Source organism: Rhincodon typus, chromosome 21 (assembly GCF_021869965.1).
Source record: "Rhincodon typus isolate 14 chromosome 21, sRhiTyp1.1, whole genome shotgun sequence".
Lineage (NCBI taxonomy): Eukaryota > Metazoa > Chordata > Chondrichthyes > Orectolobiformes > Rhincodontidae > Rhincodon > Rhincodon typus.
This window is the reverse complement of record NC_063352.1, coordinates 26,369,496-26,380,416: the sequence shown is the minus strand read 5'-3', so window position 1 is coordinate 26,380,416 and position 10,921 is coordinate 26,369,496.

Here is a 10,921-nt window from a genome sequence, read left to right as displayed (position 1 = left end):
AATATCTCAGGAGGCTCAATTAAAGTGGATTGATATTCAAGTGAGACAGGTCACTTGCCTCTTATATACCTGAGATAGTAGGAACTGCAGATGCTGGAGAATCTGAGATAACAAGGTGTAGAGCTGGATGAACACAGCAGGCCAAGCAGCACCTATGATGCTGCTTGGAAAAGCCTTCCTGCTCCTATGATGCTGCTTGGCCTGCTGTGTTCATCCAGCTCTACACCTTGTTATCTTATATACCTCTCACTGCTATGGCTTAAGCTCAAATCCCAGTTTGAATGTTAATGAATGGATGAATGAATAGGTGAATGGATGAGTGGCCAATTGGGTAAATGGGTAGGTGATGGGGCTGGATAAGTGGTTGGATGAGCCACTGGTTAGATGAGCAGGTGATTAAGTGAGTAGATGGGTAGGAAACTGAGTGGTTGGATGGGACAGTGGCTAGAAGGGCAGGTAGTTAATTGGCTGGGTAGGTAAGTGGGTAAGTGTACAGGGTGGTTGAGGTGTGAAAGTGGGATCAGGCTATGAGAGGTTTTCAGGTCAGGGGTAGGATACAGTAGTCAGGCAGTTGGCAGGTGTGGTCAGATCTGGTTGGGCTATAGTCAGTTTGGGTCCAGAGGCTAGTTGGGTGGTTAGGGGTTAGTCGGGTCTAGTCGGAAGAGGGGTCAAGGGAAGGTGATTGAGTGGTCAGCTGGGGTAGTCAGGTCAGAGGGTAGTTGAAGTCAAGGAGGTAGTCAGGTCAGGAGGGTATTTGAGGGAGAAATCAATGAGTAGTCAAGGGTCAGGAGGGGTCTGACTGGGTTGGCAGTGGGTCATCAGGGTTAGCCATAATGTCAGATTTTAGTGGGGGGAAGGCAACACGGATTGTCAGGAGTTTAGTTTCAGGAGTGGTGATAGGGTGGTCATTTGTGTAGTTACCCAAGTGATAGACGAGGCTTTAATCTGCCTGGTATTTCCTTGGTGACTATTCTGCCAAAAACTGGGAAACAGTCTAAATTCTCTAGCTCCATCTCGGAGTCACAGACATGCACAGAGGTTTCCAGCAATAAGGGGAATTGCCTATCAAAAGAACAAATGTCTTGGACAACTCCCAAGTAGGCCCAGTTGTCAGGATGTGCAGAGATGCCATGTAAATGCACCTGGAACATGGGGTTGTGGTGAGATGTGTGGTAAAATTGGACAAGAGGTCCAGTGAGGCCCATCTCAACATCAAAAAACACTCATACTATCTTTTATCATAAACTTCCCTACAATGCAGAAGCAAGCCATTTGGTCCATCTAGCCCATGCTGACTCTCTGAAGAACACCCCACCCACACCTTCCATCCCTGTAACCCTGCATTTCCCATGGCCAATCCACCTAACCTGCACATCTTTGGACTGTGGCAAGAAACCAGAGCACCCAAAGGAAACCCACATAGACACAGGGAGAATGTGAAAACTCCACACAGACAGTCACCCTTGGGTGGAATCAAATCCCGGTCGCTGGTGCAGTGAGGCAGCATTGTTAACTACTGAGCCACTGTGCCCCCTTTATGCTTTTTACAAACAGTATGAGAACTTCTCACTAAGCAGTTGTAAGTTGTCAAAGAAGAGGGATTGTTGCTCACCTCATTAAAATTTAAAAACTGTGGCCTGGAAGTCAGAGCGGGTACCTGGTGGATTCAGCTTGCCACTCACTCACAATGACCTCCAAGCTGTGTATGATCAATCAATAGATCAGGCACATTCCATGGGGCACCAGCTGCAGGCAGCTCTTGTAAATGTACGCTGGCATCTTACATCTGATAACCCTTCATGCCCATCCTGGCACTTCTCCAATACACCAGCATTATGTTATGGAAGAACAGGCTTGCACTGCAGGGTGCACCAGCAACTACCAATAAAATGCAGCAGCAGGGCCAGGTAACCAGCTCACCGACTGGACCAGGCTGCATCTCAGGGCTACTCACTAACTCTCTCTACACTTGCTCACTTTGCACCTAGAAAGCCATGTCTCCAAATCTGAGGGGGGTGCTCCTCACTGAAGTCCATGGAGGCACCGGTCAGGTCGGGGGTCCCGGCTGCAGAAAGGAAAGGCAGACCCCTACAGCAATCCAGGGAATTGGCTAAGGTCAGGCAGCCACTGAGGGGGTCCATGACTCAGCAGTCCAAGGGGTTGGGTTACAGTTTGGGTACTTCTATCTGGAGTGGCCAGACATGCTGAGGGTTTTCTTGTCAGAGACAAATTGACCCCACTCAGTGTGAATTTCTAAGGGTTGGAGGGGAGCAGGTAGAGTGGAACTGAGTGCCCAGCCACCTCTGGAGCGTCCAGAGTGGAGACTTCTGAGATGGGGTGGGAGTTGGGGGGGGGGGGGGTGTTGGGGGGGGAAGATGAGAGCTGTGTGTGGTTCCTCCTCAGGCTAAGTGCTTCTTACCAACAAAGTCCATGAAGGCTGACGTGACATACCGCTCTGACACAGACTCTGGGCAATAAGGATCACTGTGTCCCAATATAGTTCTTTGCCATATTGGACTGCTGACTTTACAGGGTCCTCACCTGCCTGGGGTTCAGCAGATCCGTATTTATTGGCTGTCCTAAGTGCCAGTGGCCTGGGGTGCTTTTCCTTCGTCAGTTGCAGAGCTATTGCACTGAGGTGGTCCCACACTCACACACCCACTGAGGTGTCATTATTTGAGCTGGTGGATTGCAGGAGGCAGACTTTTTGAGGCTCCCTATGAGGCCTCAGTACTCTCGCCCTCAGAGGTCAAGGAAATGACTTCTGGGGGAGCTGGGCATTTCTCTGCAGAGCAAATGGAGATGCTGGCTATTGCTGCAAAACACAAGAGAGAAAACGTCACGTTCAGTGATGAAAAGTGGTATGAGACTGACAGTGGGCATACTATGTGTTAGACTGGAATGAAGAATTGCACTTAGGCATTTGGTGGGATGTAGATCCCCAAGCCGGTGTTGGGGTCACAGTCGTCTCCTGCAAGGACAAGGATTCTCTCTCTCTCCTCATATGGTATGAAGAGCCAAATGTCAGAAACCCTCACCCACCACCCTGCATATATGACCTTGCTCTGCTCTATTATGGCTGTGTTATGTCGTAATAAGAGAAAGGGAGGGTTTGAGTCAGGGAAAAGTGGGTGGTACAGCTATTACTGCTGGTGCAGGTGTCTGAGGGAGTGAGGAGGTATAGCAGAGAACATGCAAGGTTAGAGACGTGAGAGGTTTGGTGAAATAACTACACAGGGGCCAGCATCCCATCACCAATCAACTTTTATTTACTTGTGCACAGTACACTGACTGTGGCCAGCTAGCTCAGAGTCAATCCCCTGAACTGAGGAGATTCTAATCTCATGGTTATATATTTTTTTTCTTCTTTTCCCTACACTACTGCCATCCAGCAGTAGTACTTATCTTCCCAGCATCCATGTTGCGCATTTGCAGGCGTGAGACATAGTAAAAAAAAAATTAGGTGTGCAATCTCATGGTTATATTGATCAGCCAGGGCTTTCCTGATTGGCCCAGGTTAACAACCCAATCAACGACCTCATAGTTAATGAGGTCAACTGGTTCCAATCACTACATTTGGGGAGCAGTGAGAGCAAGGCATGTTGTAGACAAGGCAGAGTATGTATTTGTAGAGCGAGAGCCATGGTGGGAAGTGGGTGCCAGAGGAGTTTGGCACTTACCCTGGCACAGTAGAGAAGGCCATTCACCTTCTTACAGCATTGCTGTCTTCCCCTTCTCCAACAAGTTTAGATTTTGTTTGTTAAAGAGCAGGGCAGCTTGGGAATGCCAGTGCCTGTCTAGGAGCACTGTGCCTTTTTAAAGGTGGCACAGAGGCAAGGGATACCAGCCTTTCAGTGAAATTTAGCTAAGCAGCAAATTGTTGTGGGAATGGTGTGTGGTAAGATGAATCTGAATTGGACGTGAGAGATGCCATAAGAATGGGTTAGGTAATTAATGTGGCATACTTGGTAAGGTACTTTGAAAGAACTCACCAAAACTCCAAAACTTGGTGCAACTTGGATTTAGTCAAAAATTGTAAGATTAATTCTGTTCCTCTTCAGATCTGCTAAGTATTTTACATTGTTTTCTGTTTTCATTTCATTAAAACAGATGATTTGGTGTTTAAAACCTTGTTACTCATACAACCTTGCTGTACACAAAATGAAACCATATCTTTAGTACAAGAACAAATTTATTTCAAAGGTGCTCAAATAGCTTGAATGCACTTTGGTTCTAACAGGTGCTGTATAAATGTCAGTCTTTCTTTCAATTAGCAAAACCAAACAGAAACAATTTGTTTCTCATTCTGTATTTTAAACATTTTGTATGTCACTGGTCCCAAGTATTGATATCCAATATTGCCTTCATTATCCTAACATATACAACACTTTTCACATGAGACATGAGTTCAAATTCTACCATACCATTGGCAAGATATAACATCAGTTAATTCAATATGATTGAAGTAAGAAGCTAGTACCAGCAATGGTAACTATGAAACTACCAGACAGTGATATAAACCAATCTGGTTTATTAATATCCCCACAGCCCAAGGCCTGCAGCAGTTCAAAAAGGCAACTCACTATCTTTTCATGGGCAATTGATAATAAATAATAAATACTGGCCTAATGAGTAAAAACACTGTCATTTTTAATTCTTTTAAAGCTTTTTTGTAACTTTTTTGTAACATTTTTGTACAACTGAGAAGTCATTAGGTGATTTCAGATGTAAGAATAAAACACATTGCTATGATCTTGAGTCAAGTATTAGTCAGAACCAGTAAGGATAGCAGGTTTACTTCCATTAAAAGTATGGAAATGTGAAAGATAGAAATTTTGACCCACTTAATTCTCTTCAGTTACATCAATGTTCTGTGTAAAGCCATCCCCAAATGTATTCATCCCGGGCCTCCCTGGTGCTTGAAGAAACACAGCTGGTTTTCTGGGCTGTTATCTTCAACCCCCTTGACTCAATCTTCTTTGTCGCCCACTCCACCACCATTAGGCAAACGCCAGCACAAGGACTTTTCACCATAACCAGCTTACATTCACTAATAAGAAAAATTGAAAGGCATGGTCACGTAGTTCGATGTGATTAACACAACTGGGGGCAATGCACAATTCACAAGCTTTTGCGTGTGTGTTGCAAAGACCATGTCTTTTTTTCCTGTGTATTTAATTGTGGACTGAAATGTGAAAAGAACAGAGGATAGCTGGAGTATTGTTGCATGTTCTGAAAGAAAGTAACATGACACTCATTGTAAGCATTGCTTACACAGCTCGTGCAGTAACTGAAATTTAGTTTGGAGCCAGAGGGTCGTGTACAAATGGAGCTTTGGTTGGCCACAAGTATTTGACTATGGACTAGTGACCGGCTACCAATGACAAAGTCTTCTACCTGGCAACAATAATGTGAATGGATTGTGGCTAGCTGAACAGCTTGGGGCTGTAAATAAGTTACAGAGAAGCCTTTGGACCACAACCATCTTAGGCGCGCTCTCTTTGTCCTCAGCAGTAAGCCACTTTAAGCCTCTTTATCTTTCCTTCAGCAATTGTTCTAAGCTGTAGCTTTCAATTAATAAGTTTGAGACATTTTATAAGTGAAACATCCATCCTGTGCCTTTTGCAAATCAATGGAACAATCCAGAAAAGGAAAACTGCAAAGCAGCATTTTGAGCAGCACAAGAGTCGTAAGAATCATTTCATGATATTATGAATCACGACCACCAAACTGCTTTCCCAGTGTTCCCTCCATCCATAACACTCATATTTTCTTTTCCAGTTTATGTGTGTGTGTGTGTGTGTGTATTAGACTTGTAATTAGTAGTTAACCGCTGATGACTGTTTACCTGCAGCTAGAATCTAATTACTTATAATAAATAGTATATTTTGTTGAGTACAAAAACTTGGTCCATGCTTTCTGTTAACCTGAGCATTGGAGGCTGAGGGGTGACCTTATAGGGGTTTATAAAATCATGAGGTTCATGTATAAGGTAAATGGACAAGGTCTTTTCCCCAGAGTGGGGAAGTTCAAAACTAAGATATAAAAGGGACCTAATGGGCAACATTTTCACGCAGAGGGTGGTGCGTGTATGGAATGAGCTGCCAGAAGAAGTCATGGGGGCTGGTACAGTTACAACATTTAAAAGGAATCTGGATAGGTATATGAATAGGAAGGGCTTAGAGGGATATGGGCCAAATGCTGGCAAATGGGACTATATTTATATAGGATATCTGGTCAGCGTGGGTGAGTTGGACCAGGGTCTGTTTCTCTCCTGTATATGTCTATGAATCTATGACCTTGGTCTAGAAGACAGGTAAATTGGAAAATTTTGTGTGTTTTTACTTTTGAGACAATTCCAGGGAAAGCGGAGCTTGATTTCTAGTGCACTGCAGTGAACAGTGAGTGTACTGCCTTACACAAGAAACTCAACTCTTAATTCCCTAAAGTCTATCCCCTATCTACGAAGGATATCTCAAAACTGTGATGGAATATCTTTATTTGTCTGGTTGAGTACAGTTCCAACAACATGCAATCTTAACTTCATCCAGGACAATGCAGCCTGCTTGATCAGCACATCATTCTCCTCTTTCAACCTTCACTCTCTCCACTTTAAAAACAGCAGTATGCACCATCTAAAAGATGCAAGACCAGGGAAGTAGTCTTTCAGCATCCAACCTGTCAAGTCCCTTCAGAATATTACATGTTTCAATAAGGTTATCATTTATTCGTTTAAATTTGAATGGTTACAGTCCTAACCTGTCCAACCTTTTCTTGTAAGGTAACCGTCCCTTTCCCAAATGTCTGGCATGTGAATCTTTTCTGAATTGCATCTAACATATTTATTTATTTTCTTAACTAATAAGACCATAGCTGTCCATTGTACTCAAGTTTAGTTTCACCAATGCAGAATCACTGAATTGCAGAATTGTTATGGTACATAAAGAGGCCATTCAGACCATCATGTCTGCATTGGCTGTCTGAGCACTTTAACTTAGTTTCTATCTCTTGAATGCCTCCGTTAAACCTGCCTCCACTACTTTTCCAAGCAATGCATTCCAGATCCTAACTACTCTCCGTGTGCAAAAGCTTTTCTCTCACCTTTACTTCATTTGCAAAACATTTTAAAACTGGGCCCTTTGGTTTTTGATCTGTTAATGAGTGGGAACAGATCTTTTTTCCTTAGGCGCTCTGCTCAAACCCCTTCATGATTTTCAAAACTTCTATCTAATTTCATTTTGGTCTTCTCCCCTTCAGAAAAACAGTCCCAGTTTCTCCAAACTATCCTTTAGTGTCTCATCCTGGAACTATTCTGGTAAATTTCTTCTGCTCTCTCTCCAATACATTCACATTCTTCCCATACTGTGGTTCCCGTAACTTTACACAATTCTCCATCTACGGTCTAAACAGTATCTTATATATGTCCATCAGAACCACCCTGCTCTTATACTCCATACCCTTATTAATGAAATTAAGAATATTGTATGCTTCATGAACAGCTCTCTTTACCCATCCTGCTACCGTAATGTGTTAAGTACAGGTATTGCTGTTCCTACACATACTTCACTCCATGTTCTTCATATCAAAGTGCGTGACTTCAAAATTCTTCATATTGAACTTCATCTGCCACCTATTTGCTCACTCCACCAACAAATCTTTTTGATGTTCCCTACTGTCCTCCTCACAGTTTACAATTCTCCTGAATTTTGTATTATCCACAACCTTTGAAATTGTCCCCTGTACACATATCAGGAATAGCAAAGGTTCAAAATTAGCCCCTAGAAAATGTCACTACAACCTTTTTCCAGCCTGAAGAATGAATCATTACTCTGTTTCTTATCCCCAGCTGATTCTTTTTATCCGTACTACTACTGTCCCTTTTATTCCATTATCTATAACTTTCCTCACAAGTCTGTTGTATGGCAGTGTATTAAAAACCTGTTTGAAATTCCATGTAACTCACATCAACAGCCTTTCCCTCATCAACCTTCTGTTACTAAATCAATAAACCCCAGCAAGTTAGTATAGACATGATTTTCCCTTAACAAATCCATGTTGACCCTTCCAAATTCATCCATATTTTTCCAAATGACAAGCAATTCTATTTCAAAGAATTGCTTCCAGAACATCCTCCCACTATCAAAGTTAAAATGATTGGCCTGCAATTGTTGGACCACTCTTTACAACCTTTCTTGAACAAGGGGGCCAAACTTCACAACCATTTTTTTGACTAAATTCCCGATATATCTGTAGCAAAACATCCTTACTTTTATATTTCATCCCCTTTGCAATAAATGATGACAGTCCATTTGACTTTCCAATTACTTGCTGTGCCTGCATTCCAACATTTTGTGACACATGCACCAAGACCCCTAGATTCTTCTATACCTCAGAGTTAAATCACAGGTCCATAAGACATAAGAGCAGAAGTAGGCCATTCAGCCCATCAAGTCCGTTCCACTATTCACTGAAATCATGGCTGATTTGATAATCCTCAGCTCCACATTCTTCTGCAATATCTGTCCATTTAAGTAATACTTTGCTTTTCTATTGTTCTTGCCAAAGTGGATGTGTTCATATTTCCAACATTACAAACCAACTGCCCAATTTTTTACAAACTTTTCATGTTTTCTTCACATACCCATCTTTGTATCATTAGCAAATTTAGCAACCACTGATTTGGTTCCTTCATCCACCTCATTGAGCTAAATTGCAAAAAATTGAGACCCCAATATTGATCCATCCATGTGGCACACCATTTGATACATCCTGCCAACCTGAAAACAACTCAGTTATTCCCACATTCTGCTTTCTGTTAACCAACCAGTCCATGGTATGTTTCATAAAACTATGTTGACTCCCCTGATTGCACTAAGATTTATAACTGCCCTAATAATTGCTTAACAAATGTTAGCCAACCACCATATAGTTTTCTGCATTTTATTTCCTCCTTGAATAGAGCAGTCACATTCACTATTTCCAACTCAATTGGACCTTCCCAGAATCTAGAGAATTTTGGAAAATTAAAATCCAAAGTATCTAATATCACAGCAGCCACTTCCTTGAATACTCTGGGACAAAATTGAATACAGACAGGGAACTTGCCAAATTTTAGTTCTTAATTTTTTCTGTACGCTTTCCCTGGTCATTATAATCGTAAGTTCCTAAATCCCTTTCACTTTCTGGTTCACAATTATAGCTGATTCTTTTTGTATCCTTTATCGTGAAGAGAAATGCACCAAGTAATTCACCAAGCTCACTTTCTGGAGGTCCAACACTCACATAACACCTACTTTTCCGTTTAAAATACCCACAGAAACTCTAACTGTTGCTATATTTCTAGTTATCTCTCTGTCTTGTTCTAATTTCCCGCTCCCTATCAATCTTATTTGTTGCTGTTCTTCTGATCTGTCACTCAGACACTTCTCAGTTTGATATACTCTTAGAACGTTTTTTTCTCTCAATGGAATGTAACTTTTCTGAGTGTTCTGAAACATCTCCTTACATGTCTGGCACTGCGTTTCTAATGATCCTTCTCGCCACCTAGTTTCCCAGTTCACCTTAGCCAGTTCTGTCTTCATATTCTCATTACTGCCCTTACTTAACTTTAAAACACTAGTGTTGATCTGTATCATCATTCCGTCACAGCTGCTGGGTCAAAGACCTGGAATTCTCTCCCGAACAGTACTGTGGGTCCACGCTATCTGGGCTGCACCGGTTCAAGAAATGAGTTCGCTTTTTCAAAGGAAAGGCGGGACGAACAATTTTAGACCGTTTTAATTGCCAGATGTCCCCGTCCTTCTATCCAGACAGATTGTTAATCTGCTTTAAACGCTTTTTACCCAAAGAATTAACCCGTTAATTTTCAATGGGTTAAGAGCGACAAAGCCGTAAACAGTGTTTAATCAGTGATCCCGAATATTCCCAACACTAAATCGTCAATGTAGAAACAAAATAACAAGCCAATTTATGATTGGGGTGAATCTGTGTAACACCAAGGTTTTACAAGGGAAAGAATCGAGTTGAACCTGTTCTTTGTAAAATAAATAAAATGAATATGGCATTTGTTAGAGATACGCCATAACGATACAATTCCTGAGTTCGGGCAATGACACTCAATTAATGGACCTCAAATCTGACAAAGAAGTTAAATTCCGAAAAGGCCGAGACTGGGTTAGAGAAAAGATGAGGTCCAGTGACAACGTTAGTGTTATAACTTCCGCAGTGGCATCACTGTGGCCAGGGTTTAGTGTCGGCTGCTCCTGAGCCTGGAGCACGGACATTACAAACCTGCCTTCCTGCATCCCTGAGCTGTACGCTCTGCTCTTACTGTGTCCAACATTTCGTTTCGGGGGATCGAATTTATTTTCTACCCCCTAAGATTGTTCTAAAAGAACGTTCCACCAATGCAGAATCGCGGGCTGGAGTGACCCGGGGCTGGAGTGACCAGGGGCTGGAGTGACCCCGGGGCTGGAGTGACTCCGAAGCTGGAGTGACCAGAGGTTGGAGTGACCAGGGGCTGGAGTGACCCCGAGGCTGGAGTGACCAGGGGCTGGAGTGACCCCGGGGCTGGAGTGACCAGGGGTGGAGTGACCCGGGGCTGGAGTGACCAGGGGTTGGAGTGACCAGGGGCTGGAGTGACCAGGGGTTTGAGTGACCCCGGGGCTGGAGTGACCCCGGGGCTGGAGTGACCAGGGGCTGGAGTGACCACGGGGCTGGCGTGACCAGGGTTGGAGTGACCCCGGGGCTAGAGTGACCAGGGGGTGGAGTGACCCCGGGGCTGGAGTTACCAGTGGTTTGAGAGACCAGGGGCTGGAGTGACCAGGGGGTGGAGTGACCGGGGCTGTAGTGACCAGGGGCTGGAATGATCGGGGCTGTAGTGACCAGGGGCTGGAATGATCGGGGCTGTAGTGACCAGGGG